The 15,147-nt window shown below is 55.3% G+C and overlaps 1 protein-coding gene across 1 annotated transcript in view; it reads right to left on the minus strand.

Annotated features, from left to right (window-relative positions):
- The window catches only part of LOC8031915, a 160,021-nt gene that overhangs the window by 25,696 nt on the left and 119,178 nt on the right, over positions 1 to 15,147 (minus strand). The window lies entirely within an intron of this gene.

The following is a 15,147-nucleotide window of genomic DNA, read 5'->3' on the forward strand; positions in this document are numbered from 1 at the left end:
TTTTTTTTTTTCGCGTAAAATTTATTTTTTGGTTTGCGTGTCCCAACCAGACTGTTAAAAAAAAAAAAAAGAAATCTTTTCAGGCATCGACGGTCTCTTTGCGAAACGTCGGCTGCTACTGCGAAATGTATAAGGAGACGCCTTTTCAAGCCAGTGACATGTTTGCTGAAAAGTAAAGCAGGCGGGTCGGTGTTCATAGCACATGTGGAATTTAGCATCGCAGAGCACGCGTCCTGAAGTAATAGGTAAATGTGTGTTAGCTATCTGGACGCAAAAGCAACCAAAAGAAAACGTAAAAAAACTAGAACCATGCGAGGGTTCTCAGAATTCTTTTCGCCGGGATTGAAGGATAATTTAAAAATAGAGCGAGGCAAACTTCAGGGGCGAGCCGAACAATGTGTGTACATATATGCTACATGCAGTATCGAGGGCAAACATATCTCCTATTCTTGGTTCCCATATTTCCCTTACACAAACAACTTCTTCGATCCTGAGCGCTATTTGCTTCCACCAGATTATGCTCTCATGCAGGTACGCGGACAATTGCGAGTGCTTCCTCGTGATATCTCTGCCCCACACATGCAGGCGTTTAAAGCCTGCTTACTTCGACCGTTTTTGTTTTTTTTTTATCATCAACTCGCCAGGTAAAAAAAAAAAAAAAAAATACAAGGGTTGGATTTACGATTATTGACTTCCAAGAGCGTTCCGAGCGTCACACGGAACAGAAATAGTTTTCTTCCAAAATTACGCCTCCCCAACAAATCAATAATAATAATAAAAAAAAATGCAACTCGTGCATTGCGTTTTGTTCGCCTTATTTTCGAAATCTTAACGATGCTGTCCACAAATGGGTGATGCAGTTTCCACGATTCTCCCGCCAGCTCGACATGATATTAATGCCCCATTAAGCTCCTCGTAAAAAAAAAAAAAAAAAAGAGACGGGGGGGGGGGGGGGGGGGGGGGGGGGTTGAGTGACGCGAAAAGGGGGGAAAAAGTGTCATGGTGAAGTTTGAGCGCTACCAACGCGACGCGTCAGTGGGACCGATCAAGCTTCTCGGGGAGCGCTAAATCCCGCCATTTTTAAATGCTATATAGCACGCTGAGCATTGAACCGCCATGTTCAAATTAGAAAGACAATACATGTATGTACGACGAAGCAGTAATTGGTACAGCGAAAACCCCAAAAAAAACAATGGCGACCCACCAAGTCAGGAACGTCCTTCAATAAAACGAAACTAATAGCAGCATGTGATAAAGCTACACACGTGACGATCCCACGCCTTCTCATTCGTGAAGTAAATTTGAATCAACTCCCCATCCGCGCCCACACTAAAAAAAAAAAAAAAAAAAAAAGAAATCTAGAAGTAATTTATTTTAATTTTTTTTTTTTTAAATCTTTGTAATGCGACGTTGGAGCGTAGCTCTTGAGAAGGAGGAGGGGAGGGTACGGAAGTCGGGGTTGGAGGAGGGGGAGGGGAGATACTCCCTACCCTCTCCTCCTACACCGTACCCTCCCCTGCCCCCTCTCGTGTCCCTCCTCCTCCCACAGTTTCCCAGCTGGAAAATTGACGCCACGTGACCTCAACACCAATTCAGTTTCCCCGCTAGCTATATCTAGCGGGGAATTGAATTGGTGTATAGGTTTGTGACGTCCCATAATGTAACGCGCGCGGTTACGCCGACGGCGACGCCGCGAAACAAGGGAACGAGCACCTAAGAGCTGCGCTCTAAAAATCTTTGGAAATGCTCAATTTTCTAATTACTGGCTTATCGTCAGAATCGGGAGTCGTGTGCACCCCGCGGATAATCGATCAAAGCAAACCCAGTAACGACAATCAAATCCAACCAAGGGGGGGCCTCGACAAGGTCAAGCCGCAGTCGCATTGTTCATAGATCGCTGCGGGACACGAGGACAGGATTATCTGCGGAGGCGCCTCAAGCGCGTTCGACGCGGCGTGTGTGAATCATGGAGACGTTTCGAACACGTCTGCAGAGAGCTTTTGTATGACCAAGGAAGGCCTGTCTGTCTTTGTATGGCGTATTAGCAGCGCAGCTGTAGCTGAAAGACAACGCCCAACGACAAATAGAGAGGAAGCCTGTCGGTCAGGCGCACACTCGAGGTTAACGCGTTGCACGGGCGACCATCGCTTTTGCGCTGTCCCCGCAAGAAGAGAGCACGTCGACGAGAGACACTGCGATGGCGAGCTGCCCCGCAGGCGCTGGCGGCCGCTGGGTCGGGTTTCGCCCTGGCGCCAGCAAATAACCGATGGGCCGCCCGGGTCTCACCCAATACGCCGATCGGCGGCAGCCACACGCGCCGATTCATTACGGCCGCATTCCGAGGGAGCCCTCCGAGGGGCCCGCGCACGGCCCCAAAGGCCGCCGCCTCGCCGCTTGCACAACCGCTCCGCCGCACCGCCCAGGGGATGGCGGGCAGACGCGCAGACGTCGCCCGACAACGACCGACAGCGTCCCTGGCTGCGACGTCGGCCTGAGACGGCCCCTGAGGTCCGGCCCTCGATGGCCTCTGCCGACGGCCACGCCAGGAGTTCCTACTCCGTTTTCAAGTGGATGGACCGCAAAGCTTTATCCAGGACTGTTCATCTGAAGAAGGGTGTAACAAACTTCTCCAAAGGCCTCCGGGGGGGAGTGTACTGCCGTGTTGAAAGAGGTAGATGTAGGAATCAGTAGGGAGCCTAGGAATCAGTAAAAGAAGATTAGAGGAATGGTGGCGACAATCAACGGACGGATAGATTACAGCGGTGTAGCTGGGAGGCGGGGGGGGGGGGGGGGGGGGGGGGGGGGGTTGCTTATGGGGCTTTAGGCCTGGTTCACATTTGCGAATCGGCGGGCGAATCTGCAAGAATTCGGCCGCCGGCCGTAGCGTCCACTGTGCATTGCCGCGGCTGATTCCGCTCCGGCGGCAGCGGATTAGCTGTAAGTGTGAACCAGGCCTTAGTCCCTCCCCCGAAATCCCCAACCGACCCTATAATATACACATACATTTTGACCCCCCCCGCCCTCTCCGCATCCCAAGTCATGGGACATCCTGGCCACCTCAGCCAGCCAGCCAGCCAGCCAGCCAGCCAGCCAGCCACCCCCCCCCCCCCCCCCCCCCCCCCGAAAAAAATTCCTCGCTACGCCACTGATAGATTATATTCGTTTAAAGTGACGTAGTGAAATTTCAGTGTTGAACTAAAAACACTACTTGGCTAGGTGGAGCAAATCACCGCCCGATTCAGAGGGAATAGCCACCATCTATCCATCCATCTATGCCACGGGTCTTGTACTTCGAGCGGGAAATACTTGTGTGTGTGCGTGGGGGATGGTGTCATTGTGCGGGGGATAAGGCTACCTGGAACACAAGTTCGTCAGCTTCTTTTGCAGGGGCTGTGGTGACGTCAGAACACCGAGCCCTGATTGCACTCACTGAAGGATAGTGGTAGACCTCAAGGACCCTGCAAAAGAAGCAGACGAACTTGAGCTCCGCATACACTTTTCCAGCGCTCATCAGAGTCCAGGCGAAAAATGCCGAGTCATGGGGTGTGGACGCTGTGGTTCTCCTTAGGGCCACTGCCTTTGGGAGTTCCACGTTCGCGGCGAGACGCTCTACCGCGAAGCGGGTTCGTACTCGCGTGGCATGCTGCTCGTTGGGCGCAAACAGACACCAGTCACGTTGGTAACGGTGATAAACTGTTTATTTACAATGAAACAAAATAACAACAACACAGCGGCTATAAGCTGGTGAACGCCGTCGGTGTGGAGATCGCCCACGGCCGAACGGTCGTTCACAAATGTACAAAGTACGGGGTAAACGCTCACCGGTGCGCCGGAAGGGTCCCCGTTGTCGCCGCCGCCGAATCCCAGGAAGAAGAGACAAGCGAGACCGCTGTCTAGTGCTGTTAAGTTTTTTTGGGCGAAGTCGTCAGGACGCGACCTAAAAGTCGCCAGTTTTAGCGAAAAGTCGCTGAGTGGTGATGATGATGATGACCTTTTTCGGATTTTTTTTTTTTTTTTATAAAACGTAAAGGTTTTTTTTTGTTTGTTTTTGTGGGCCGTCCCATTCCCAAGGACTCGCCAACACCTTGAGTGACTCAAGGCGTTGGCGAGAAGATCTTGGTCCATGAACAAAACAGCGGAAGCCTGTTCTGCTTCATCCTTATCGAACAAAACCCTCGCTTTAACCCGCGTTAAAGCGAGGGAATTGCTTCGGGGTCGGAGAACGTCACCTCACCCACAACCGGATGAATAAAAATTAACAAAAATGAGTGACATCCAGAGCTGTCCCCTGGAAGCCACCGGAGAGCTATCCGACTGACATATTTTCCCCCCGTTCACGTAGCTTTAGTAACAATTTACATAACTAGAAAAAAAAAAAAAAAAAAAAAGAAGTCCCCAAAAAAGTCGTTAAGACTCCAAAAACACAAAATTGTCGTTAGGACGACTGAAAACACTCTAAATTTAGCGACTTTCTCGCTAAGTTCACACCACTGCCGCTGTCCGCTGGTTGTAAGATAACGGCGGGGGCGAAGTGGCCAATCAAGGAGCGACACGTCGATCTCCTTTGTATGGGGGTTCGTTACGGAAATCGCCCCAAGGGGGGAGAGGAGGAAGCCACTCACAGTGATAAGCAGCGCCGCCTCTCGCTACGCCAGCGCGGCCGCCACGGCGCGCCAAAACGCTGACGCGACAAAATGTTGAGGGATCACAATCCCCACACTCCCCCCTCCTTAGCCAATAGCCACCCGCAAACGGGTGGACCAACACAAACAAACAACAAGACTAAAATAAGAAGAAAAAAAAAAGAAAAAGGCCGCCACGGAACACAACAGTCCGGCTCATTGGTCCATGGTCCAAAAGTTCGTACAGCGGTCCCTCACCAGCGGTACAGCTCCCAGCTGCAGTCGATCGGTTGCGTCATCCCGTGACCGCCGCGCACGTGGCGGGTCACCTCCTGAGCACCCAGGCCGGGGAAGGGCCTCGAGCCCGAAGACGAATGTCCCACAGCAGCATTCCGAACGCCCAGGCGTCGGACTTGAAGGGGAATACCTGGAGTTGCACGCACTCCGGAGCCATCCACCGCACCGGGAGGGCGCACTTGGACACTGGTGGTAGAGGTCCGTCTCGGAGTCCATAGTGCTCCTGGAGAGGCCGAAGTCGGCGACCTTGTAGCAGCCGTGTTCATCGACAAGCACGTTCCGGACGGCCAGGTCCCGGTAGACTGTCCCTCGACTGCCGATGTAGTGCGTGCCCTACGAGCCCTGCTGGGCGAACTGCGCCAGGTCCCTGGGGCCCTTGGGACTTGTTACGGGACGAACGGGAACAGCTGGTCCCTAGTCGGCGAGCTTTCCGACCGCGGCGCGGGTCCCGAAGATAATGAGCCGGCAGTCCCTGACCGGATGTCGGTCCCGACGGCCCACGAAAACGACGGGTTGCTGGTTTGGCCCGCGGCCGGCTGGGGTAGCGGGGCCGCCTGACGAGTCACGCGCAGCTCTGGACCCTGGGCACCGCTGAACTGCCGTAGCCAGGAGACAGCAGCTCCCGAACGACGCGAAGCAAAGGCTGGAGGTCCTCTTCGTAGCTGCGGAACGTACTGCGGTAGAATGACCACTTGGTCTCCGACCGCTTGTGACGACGCTCGCACCGCGCTCTTGCGTTGACATGTGGACCACGTGAGCGTAGGTGGCAATAACTGACCAATGGCAGTTACGCGTACCCTTTCCCTCGGAAGCCGTGTTTGGGGGATTCCCCTACGGGTTCATCCGGGAGCGAACGCTGAGGTGACGTATCTAGGTCACTGCATGCCAGTAAACAATGGTGTCTGGCGCGTTCGCGAAGGCAGCAGGTGCATTGTGTGTTGCACTTCCCTTAATGTGACATTTCGCCACTTACAGGGGCTGCCTCTACGAAAACTTCGGATAATAGTTCCTCCGTCTCCGCAGATTGTAGCGAGACGACTGTTGTTCGCTGCTGGCGTCGTCTCGCGCTGCGTGTGCATGTTTCTGCGGGGGCTGAGTTTGCTCGTTGGCCCCGTTTTCCCTCTCATGGTAGGGTTTCAGATCGCACACATGTACCGGCCCACCGACTTTTCTTGATTGCAAGTTTGTCAGCTTGTACACGAGTGGGGAGAGAAGTTCCTACACTCGGTACGGGCCACACCACTTCGGAGCCAAAGCGGCCGAGAAGCCTTTGCTGGCATCACTCAGAACATGGTTGCGTCTGAGGACGAGATCGCCCACTTTGTAGCGGAGGTCTCGATGCGAGCGGTCGTACTGAGCTTTTTGTTTCGCTCGCGCTACCCCGAGATTGCGACGCGCCTCCGAGAAGGCTTCCGTCATCCGAGTTTGTAGCTGCCGCGCGTGGTCCGTTTGCGTCGGCTGCGCGTTGTCCACCCCGGCGCTCGTCCCTAGGACACGGTCCATGGGGTTCGGAAGCTCTCTCCCGAATGTGAGGAAAGCGGGGGTGAAGCCCGTCGAACGGTTGAGAGTGGTCCGAAGTGCGAACCCGATCTCGGGGATATATGCGTCCCAGTCACGGTGCCTTTCCGCGAAGGCGGCCAGCATTGGTTTGATGTTTCTGTTACATCGCTCCGTGATGTTCGACTGCGGGTGGTACGGCGTGGTTGTTCTGTGCTTTATGCCAAGGGCCTTGCACGCGTCCACGAATACCTTTCCGACGAAGTAGCTCGCTCGATCAGTCAAAAGAGCTTCGGGGAATCCAAAACGGGTGAAAACCTCCATGAGCTTCTCCGTGATCGCTCGGGCTGTCAGCTTACGGAGTGGAAAAAGTTCCGTCCGTTTGCTGAAGTGGTCAGTTACAACCAGCAAATACTGGTGTCCTTTAGGGCTCCTCGGTAGGGGGCCGACCACGTCGCAGGCTGCCAGAGACCATGATTGCTGGCTCGGAATCGGTTGCATTAGGCCCGGGGGTTTGCCGCCTCTTGGTTTGAAGCTTTGGCAAGAGTGGCAGGTGCGGGCATAACGGAAAACGTCCCGTTTCATGCCCGGCCAGGTGGCGATGCGACATAACTTTGAGTAAGTCTTAGAGCCGCTCGCGTGTCCGGCCAAGTGCGAGTCGTGATAGTAGCGCAAAACTGCGTTTCTCAGACTGCGGGGTACCACTACCTTGAACGCCTCGTCGGGGTCGTTCTCGGAGGGTATGTACCTCAGCAAGAGCCCGTCATTGCTCAGCAGATATGAATCCTCCGTGCCCGCACCAATACCAGATACGTCCCGGCACTCGGCGCCTACTACAATACCAGTAGTGTTGCGCCCGGCGGTCGCACCGCCCGCCTCCACGGCGTCCGACTCTTCCGCGAGTCCGTCGATCACCTTTCGACAAAACGGATCATTCTGCTGGGCTTTCAGAAGCTCTTCTTTGCTGAACACGATTCCCACGGCGCTCACTGCGTCTAGGTGGTTGATCGTCTCGTCCGGGGTTGTCAGATCTGCTGCCTCCCTTTGGGACTGAGTCACGGCTTCGCCTGACAATGTGGATGTCGTTGGCTCGGCCTGGGTCTTTGCGGAAATTTGTGTGCAGTCTACGGGGGCTCGTGACAATGCGTCCGCCACCACGTTTGTGCTGCCTTTCCGGTACCGCACGACGTAGTCGTATTTTTGCAGCATCAAAGCCCATCTTGCCGAGCGACCAGCGGGTTCGCGAAGTCGGGAGAGCCATATTAGGCTTTGGTGATCTGTTTCGATCACGAAAGTGGTCCCGTCGACATAAATGTCGAAACGCCGGAGTGCAAAGACGATGGCCAAGCACTCTTGTTCGCATGTGCTGTAGTTCCTTTCAGCTGGCGTCAACGAGCGGCTGGCGAAGGCCACCGGTCGGAGTACACCTTCGTGCTGTTGGAGCAGGACCGCGCCCAAGCCAAGATTGCTGGCATCTGTTTGGATCAGAAAGGGCTTGTTCAAGTCGGGTAGCTTGAGTTCAGCTGTGTCCGCGAGCGCTCGGGAGGTGCGGCGAAAGGCCGCTTCCTGCTCGGGACCCCAGCTCCAACTCACGGACTTTCGCAATAGGCGTGTCAGTGGTGCTTGAAGCGTCGCGCAGTTTGGGATGAATTGGCGATAGAAGTTCACCATTCCCAAGTAGCGACGGAGGGAGCTCACGTCGGTTGGCGCAGGAAACTCCAGGATTGCCTGTAGTTTGTCGGGATGTGGCGCAAGGCGCTCGCGATCCAGTTCGAACCCGAGCAAGGCGATGCGGGTTTCGGCTATTTGAGCCTTTTCGGGATTCAGGGTCATTCCCGCGGCTTTTAGCCGGTCGAGTACGTCCTCGAGATGACGTAGGTGATCTTCGAAGGTGTTGGAGTAGACGACGATGTCGTCGAGATAGGCCATTGCGTGTTTCCATTTGGCTTCTCCCAGTACTCGGTCGATCAATCGCTGGAACGTCATAGGCGCTCCGCACAGACCGAAAGGCATTCGCGTGAATTCGAAAAGCCCGCGGTGACAACAGAAGGCTGTTTTTGCCTCGTCACCTGGCTCCATCCGAACCTGGAGGTAGCCTCGGCTAGCGTCCAGGGTGGTGAAGTACCGCGCACTGCCCAAGTTGGACAGAATCGAGTCGATGCTCGGTAGCGGGTAGGCGTCCTTTCGTGACGTCGTTCAGACGGCGGTAGTCCACGCAAAGACGTGAGCTGCCGTCTTTCTTCGGGACCAGCACTACGGGGAATGCCCAGGGGCTGTTAGATCGCCGGACAACTCCGGTGTCGATCATTTCGTCCAGGGCACGGTCGATGGCTTTTCGTTTAGCCAGGCTTACGGGTCGCGCGTTCTGCCTTCTTGGCAGTTCGTCGCCCGTGTCAATGCGATGTCGCACTTCGTTTGTGCAGCCCGGTCGGTCCGTGAACATTGCGTCATAGCGGCGCAACAACGACGACAGTCGGGCTTTTTCTCGCCCTGACACGCTGCATGATTGCGTGAGCAGTGGGTGCGTCATTTCCCCGATGGGGGTGGCGCTCGCTGCCATCGGCGCTGGACTCGGTGTCTTGGGGTCAATGACCCGGTTTAGGGAGTCCCTCGCTTCCTCTCGACTGCTCGTCGCGTGCGCCAATGGTGGCGTTGGCGGTACGGCCGGGGGTTCGCAGAAGGGTTTCAGGGATGCAGAAGTGCCCTCCCGATAGCCTGCGCTGCTGACGTCGATTACAATGCCTGTTTTGGCAAGGAAGTCTCTGCCCAAAATAATGGGCACCGATAGGCCAGGGAGATGAACGAAGCGTTGTCGTCTTACTCGATTCTCCCATCTCGCGACCAACCGCGCGGTACCAGCCGAAAGGGCGGTTCCGCAGGCTAGGCGAAAGGCAGTGTTGCATTCTCGGAGTCGGACAGAATTCTGTCGGAGGTGAGTCAACACTTCGTCGCCGAACATCGAAGCGCTTGCTCCGGTGTCGAGGAGTGCCTTGAATGGCTTGCCGGCGATCGTCACAGAAATGAACGGGGCCGGCGTGCCGGTCGGGAAGCCTATTCTGTAGGCAGTCGGTAAAAGAGTAGCCATGGGACCCTCTGATTCTTTGTTAGCCACCGGTCCGTCCGTCCAAGGGCCGTTTACCGGTGGCTTTGCTCGTTTCCCGCACGGTGCGATTCCGTGTTCGGCCGCTCCGGGCACTGGCGAGCGAGATGACCGGGGCGATTGCACCGAAAACATCTTCTGTCGTCGCCTCGCTGGGGGTTCCGCCGTGCGTTTTGGTTTTCGCCGGCTCTGTCGTAGCGTGCATCGGCTCGCTGAGATTGAGGGATCCTCGTTTCCTCCTGCCTCGCTGCCTCGTTGGGGCGCGAGTCGGTGGTTCTGAACTGCGGCGTCGGCCGGCTTGTTCGTCTACCGTAGGAGTACGGGTCGAGCGCACGATCTGAGATTGCGTACGTGTCTCGGCCCCGATCTTCCGCATAGTTTGTGGAATCGTAGCGCCTTGGTGCTCGGGATGGCGTGTCCCCACTCCACGCGCAGCGCGGTTCGAGGGCCGCTGACGCTGGAGGCGGAGGCCGGTACGCACGGGCAGCGAGAATGTCACCCTGAAGGCGCCGGGCCTCGGAGGCGAGCTCGTTCAGGTCGCGGAAACGGCTGCCTCGAAGATACGCAGCGAAAGTCGGATGGCTTTGGCGTATGACGCGTTCCACTCGCTCTGCATTGGGAGCTGAGGGTTCTGCGAGCTCGAAAAGCTCTTGCATGGCTCGTACGAACTCCAGCAGGGACTCGTCCGGATGCTGGGTTCGCTGTTCGAGCTCCCGCCGCATCCTTCTCTCGTAGTCGGCGGGAAGGAATTCGCGGCGGAACGCCTCTCGGAACTGATCGAGCGTTCCGGGTTGGTCACCGACAAGTCGGAACCAGCGGGCGGCTTCGTCGACGAGCGCGATTGGCAGAATGCGCTCAAGTATTTCACGATCGGACATTCCCATCGCGCGTTGGTACTTCCGTAAATCGTCAAGGAAGTCCGTAGCGCTCGCTTTGTCTGCGTAACCCCGATAAGTCGGGACGGGAATTCGGACCGGAGGTCGTTGGGCCTGTGGTGCGAGTGTTGTCGTTCGCAACGCACCTGTCAGACTCTCAATCACACGTGCCGCGTTTTCGAGCAAGGTGTGGTGAGGCGCCGCAGCGGTTTCTCCGTGGGGAGACCGATAGGCTTCGCTTTGTGCCGGCGGCGGAGCACGTGTGTTCAGGGAAGATCCGGGAGCGATGGCGCCCGTTCGCAATGGCGTCAGAACCACGCTCGGCTCCAGGGGTGCGCCGTAGGGCGCTTCTCGTTGAAGTGGGGGCCGCGCGAATGCGTCGGCCGCGGTCGCCAGCGTGAGCAAATCCGAGAAGTCGGTCTGCATCGTCACGGTAAGCGCTGGTTGCGCGAGGACTCGTCACTCGGCAGCAGTCGCCACACACAGACGTACCAGGGTTCTGGTCGTCAGCCCTTTTGTTGGGCGCCAAATTGTGGTTCTCCTTAGGGCCACTGCCTTTGGGAGTTCCACGTTCGCGGCGAGACGCTCTACCGCGAAGCGGGTTCGTACTCGCGTGGCATGCTGCTCGTTGGGCGCAAACAGACACCAGTCACGTTGGTAACGGTGATAAACTGTTTATTTACAATGAAACAAAATAACAACAACACAGCGGCTATAAGCTGGTGAACGCCGTCGGTGTGGAGATCGCCCACGGCCGAACGGTCGTTCACAAATGTACAAAGTACGGGGTAAACGCTCACCGGTGCGCCGGAAGGGTCCCCGTTGTCGCCGCCGCCGAATCCCAGGAAGAAGAGACAAGCGAGACCGCTGTCCGCTGGTTTTAAGATAACGGCGGGGGCGAAGTGGCCAATCAAGGAGCGACACGTCGATCTCCTTTGTATGGGGGTTCGTTACGGAAATCGCCCCAAGGGGGGAGAGGAGGAAGCCACTCACAGTGGTAAGCAGCGCCGCCTCTCGCTACGCCAGCGCGGCCGCCACGGCGCGCCAAAACGCTGACGCGACAGAATGTTGAGGGATCACAATCCCTACAACGCATGCGCGGCGACTGATATCTCGTAGGAGAGAGCTACCGCGCGTGCTGCGTTCCTGGAAGGTGTTCCACAGCCCAGGTGTGGTGCCTGAAACGCGTCTTCGACTGGTGCGTTTAGCGTTCTATCCCGCCCACACATCAAAAGCGGTTCCGAAATGGCAACAGATTACGTCACAAAAACCGGAGTGTCCTCCTGACGGAAGTTGCGATCCTGGCGGTTGGTCGTGGAAATGCTGGCGAAAAGCACGAGAGAACGCGAGTGTCGCTATCGTCACGGCGTCCCAACTTGTGTCTGCCGAAGCTTCCGTGGACTGCCACACTGGAGAGCGACCTGGAGCAGAACAGGCGTCTGCCACATCAACCACCGCTGCTGGGACACCGCCAGGATCGCAGCCGGCGACAGCGCGACACTCGTATGACGTCATCAGGAAGAAATCGTGGAACCACTCTTTGGACGCGGTCAGCACGCCAGTCGGAGACGCGTTCCAGGCACCACAGCCCGGGAGACGAAGATCCCACAAAAGGCGATCATGGGAGTGGTCTATCGGAGCCAATCGAATGCCGCGTGAGTATCACGTGACAACTTGGAGGAGGACCGCAGCGACGAGGGGGGGGCCGTTCACGGGGTATGCGTTCACTGCGCCGCGGTCCACGAGTGATGGCGGAAGCAAAACATTCAGCAGGATCGGCCGAGTGGCGCCGCGCCACAACAATGCGGCGGTTCGAAGACCGACGAGCGGCTACACCACTGTACACTCTAAGAAACCCGTAAAGCCCTTGGGAAAACCAATCGCTGCATCCCCCCCTCACCCCCCCCCCCCCCAAATAAAAGGAAAAAGAAAAACAAATGCTGCGCAGCGGCATTGAGCATAGTGAAACGACGTAATGTAACATGCAAACAGGTTTTTTTTTTTTATGTTTTAACATAGTTTTTGCCTCGTCCATTCGCCGAGCTGTCGCCCCTCAGCCAATAAGATTGCGGCTTGAGCCGACAAAAACGCCCAAGAAGCAAGAAGCGTGAACGTATAATGAGCCACGCCCTCTGTTTCTCAAGCTGCCACTGAGAATAGACGCACGACGTTTCTTCGAGTAATAAGGTCCTGATTTGGCGCCCTTGAACGACAGGGCCCCGCGTTGTTGAAGGCGTCGGACGGAGGGGGCTGGGGGCTCACTAGAGCCCTGCGCGGGTAACAGGTTGAGTATGTATCCGAACCGCATCCGCAAAATGCGGAACCATGTCGATGTTCTTACTAACCACCAGAGGTTACGATTACACTTAGACTAGCAAAACCAGCGGAAATCACGCCGACCGCGTTCTTCCCCGCCGCACGCGGAGTCGGAAACTTTCACCTGTGGCACCTTAACTCTCCCCTGACAAAAAAAAAAAGGTAATAAAATTTTTTTTGAAAAGTTCGGAAACAGAGGAGAAGTAGTGGTATGCCCCCTTTTTCCTTACGATGGACCGCACGTAACCTTACGAGCTATCGAAGCCAATCCAATGCCGCGTGAGCGTCACGTCAACTTTGGGGCGAACGCAGCGAACCACGAGGCGCGTGGTCACGTAATAGGTTCACCGTTCACGTGTGCTAGATTAGCTGCTACGACTTGTAGCGTCCGTTGCGGTCCATCGTAAGCTGAAACGGAGTATAAGAAGACAGAATCCTTTCTGTGATGTTACCAAGTGTATGCGGCCGCCTCGAGTCTCACGGGTGTTCCGTGTCAGCCAGCGGGCAGATGCGCCGCTAAGCCCAAGACCTGATAGGATCGACTAACGTGTTGTTCGTGAAAGATCGCGGCCTGCAGGCGCCCGAAATATATATATTGAAAGAATTTTTCTTCTTTTTTGCTTGGGGCGGCTACGGAGGTGGCGCGCGGCAGGCGCTGGCTTTGCTGGCGCCCTGGCGTCGCAACCGGACGAATATGAACTACCAAACCTTCTCGGCTAGAACCCTAAGCACACAAAAAGAAACAGGCAATTTACGGGCTGCCTATGTGCGTGCGCCGCTGATTCCGAAACTTGCAAACCGTGGCGCCAAAGGGTCGCGCTCGCTGCCGAAGCACTTCTTTTGTTTTTGGTATCATGCCACAACACTCTCTGCGGAGAAAGGGAGGTTTCTTCTACTTTCTTGTGACTTGTTCGTTCGAGGTTTTCTTTGCCGGAGAAAGTTTTCTGCTCTTTCCCTGCCAAAGAACTAGCTTTCTCGGGACGACTGACGCCCTGCACTCTTTATTTTTTTTCTTTTTCTATAGATAGCATTTTTGACGAGATGAAATGCACTAACTGAAGCGATCTTCAGTAAGAATCAGCCCTTTCTTAGTATCCCTACCGTTTCTTGGAAACGCGTTTTGTGGAAATACGTGTCGTAAACAACTTTTCACGGACATATCTTTTATGGACACACGGTTCGTCGACGCTGTACGTTTCGTGGGCACATGCCCCTGCGACGTTTTATCGACAACGTATTTCTTCACTAAGCCGCTGAAACCTAGCGCGCAATTTACCATATCCCCCTCCCCCCTGAAATCCGGGCGAGACGCAAAAAGTTTGTTACGAAAATAGCAGGGTTGTGTGCGACGAAACGTCTCAGGTTTTTCGATGAAACGAACACGGGAAGCCTTTCGATCAAACGTCGGATGTCGACGAAACGATCTGTAGATGAAACGTCAGTCGACGGACTGAATGCCACCGGGCAAAAATTCAGATCCGGATCCGCGGATATCCGCATCCGCAGCCCCTGACATCCGCATCCGATCCGCCAAAATCCGTATAATTTTTATCAGCATCCGCCAATTTACTGCGGATATCCGCGGATATAGTTTACTGCGGGTATCTGCGGATATCCGCGGATAATCGGCGGATATGCAGGGCTCTATGTAAAGGCTAGAGCTCTGCACGGGGCCAGGCCAACCCGAAAGCCCGGGCCGGGTAGCTCAGGTTGTTTCCAGCTTCGGGCCCGGCCCGGGCCGGGTAGCACGGATAGTTTCTGGGCCCGGGACAAGCTCGGACAATGGTGTAGAACTCTTTCCAAAACGTTGAGAAGAAAGTGCTAACGCATTGATAGTTTAAACACAAAAAAAAAAAACTTGAAAAAGCCGAAGTGCAAACTCACTACGACGCCACTAAAAAAAAAAAAAAAAAAAAAAAAAATCCTTAGAAACAAAGAAAGCTAAAGCCCGCCAGAAGATACGGAAACGACTCCTGGGGATTCCGTCAGCATAGTGGGACAGCCGCCAGCAGGCAAGAAAACGAGGGCAATCCGGTCACAAGAGTGAGTTTGGGAGAGCACGATTGTCTTTCCCTTTCCTTTTCATACTCCCAAAAGGAAAGAAAAAAAAAAACGCCCTGTGGCTAGCAAACGTAAGCCGTGTATTTTATATGAAAGAAGGGTTAGGGCACAGGGCGAGGGCTGGTGAATGTAAAGCAATGCAATAAAACCGGAGACAGTGAACAAGAAGGAGACACACAACACCGTATCTAACTAACTGAGACGGTGCTGTGTGTCCTTGTTCCGTGTCTCCGGTTTTATTGTGCTGCTATACACCAACTCATGTTTACAAACAAACCGGAGCGCCCGGAGCGCCCCTAGCGGGCGCCACCGGCGCCGCGCATGCGCCATGGGGGTGTGGGCAAGAATCTCGCCGTCGCCCATAAACAAACCATTGAAA

This window comes from Ixodes scapularis, unplaced genomic scaffold (genome assembly GCF_016920785.2).
Source record: "Ixodes scapularis isolate PalLabHiFi unplaced genomic scaffold, ASM1692078v2 PGA_scaffold0__279_contigs__length_252992795, whole genome shotgun sequence".
In the NCBI taxonomy this organism is placed as follows: domain Eukaryota; kingdom Metazoa; phylum Arthropoda; class Arachnida; order Ixodida; family Ixodidae; genus Ixodes; species Ixodes scapularis.